The following is a 1,950-nucleotide window of genomic DNA, read 5'->3' on the forward strand; positions in this document are numbered from 1 at the left end:
GTGGGGTTAAGTACTTACAGCATGCAAGACACATTGGGCTGAAGGACAATATTAGTTTTAATGATTAGATCATTTTGAAACTTGTAATAATTGAAATGTAATTGACATTTGATGATTAAATAGAAGGTGTTTCTTATTTATAAGTAATGTTACTATCTTGTGTCATTCATTTACTATTGTTTCACTTTGCACGGTTTGACTTCCAAAATAATTATATTATTCAAAATATCCACAATCGATCATACTTTGGAAGTAGGTATTGAGGAAAGACTGGCATGAATTTGGCTTGTAGATTGTCCGAAGTGTATTAGACATAGCAAAGGATTGCTACAACATTCATGAGTGCTCATAAGGTCTGAGTATAAGATTAAACCCATGCTCACTTGTATCACTTCATGGAATTTATCTCGAGTGATCGTGAGACGATAATATCATATAAGTCTTCAAACCAAGAGATATGAGTTGGTTGCACATTGATAGTACGAAACCGCATTAGTAACTTGATGCTATAAAACGTGTTGTTATGAACAATTTAACGAGTAGTTAGTACAAGAATATGAGTTAAAGTTTATCTATTCCTTTTAGTCCTTGGAGGATTAAAAGCGATATCTTGGGCCCCTCGATGATTTTGTTTTGACTTATCTATCGGTCCCAATCATAACTAAATTGATGTGTTCAATTAAGTTCTATTTCAAACAAATCGGAAATCAGGAAACAAAATGTTGTACAATAAGTATGACGTTGTTCCATGTATTTGTCTGGTTGATATCTTGAGAATAGAGGATTATAGGATCATTTATCTAAAATGGTGTGTCACAGTTCGACAGAGCCTTTTAAGAGCTATGATTGCTAGTCGGTGTTTTAAGTCGTACATAAAGTTATAGTTATTAGACTTATCCAAGTGGGAGACTGTTGGATTTAGTGTCTAAGCCCATAATTATATTTGGTATGTACTTGACCCGAGAGTAGCATGGTCCATTTGGGTTACATCTAACCAGAACAATTTGTAAGGATGGACTTTTGAGAAGAGGATGTTTATGACTTATTAATATATTATAAGTTCTAATATATTAATATGAAATCATATTATTATTTAATTAGTATTGATCAAGAATTAATTTGGAATTAATTTAGTGATCAAAAGAGACTAATTAAATATAAGGGGTTGATTTGGTAAATCAATCATTCTTATGGTGTGGGCTTATGGTTATTTACGATGGGCTAAACTAATATGGTAGTCCATGGAGGTTTAAGCCATGGATCCTAAGTAGCATGAAAAATCATGCACATTAGGGTTTACATGGATTTAACCCTAATCCTGGCCACACTATATAATAAAACCCTAGGCTACTAAAATCGGGACCTAGTGATCTTTGGAAGAGCATAGCCAATTTTGTGTGCAAGTAATCCTCTCTCAAGTCCTCCATTGTTGGTGGTGTTGTGTGAAGCATTTGAGGCATTACATTTGGGGTTCTAGGCTCTTAAAGGTCCAAGGAAACAAGCTACAAGAAAAGGTATGTCAACTAACTAGTTTTGTTATACAAGTACCCATAGTTTTGTATGCTAATTAGGACAATGCTTTGGAAAAAAGAATTGCATGTATAATTAGAGAAAACATAGATCCAAAGCATTTAGGGTTGTATGTGCACCTTAAGGTTGTTAGAGTGCTCAAAAGCCATCACATATAACAAAGGAGGCTAGTAAGGAGGCCGGTCAAAGGGACTTAAGGACTTTAAATAAGTGTAACACCCTAAAAATTAGGGATTTCTTCGCAGCTACCAACACACCATGTTGAGGCACCTCAACACACCGTGTGGGCTCATTAAAATCTGCAGCCAAGGACATCTCAACACCCCATGTTGAGGCTCCAACACGTCGTATCCCAAAGGGAAAGAATAAACATTTTGGAAATAAATTCATACTGGAAATCAAGCGTTACAATATATATAT

This window comes from Lactuca saligna, chromosome 4 (assembly GCF_052625555.1).
Source record: "Lactuca saligna cultivar CGN05327 chromosome 4, ASM5262555v1, whole genome shotgun sequence".
In the NCBI taxonomy this organism is placed as follows: Eukaryota; Viridiplantae; Streptophyta; class Magnoliopsida; order Asterales; family Asteraceae; genus Lactuca; species Lactuca saligna.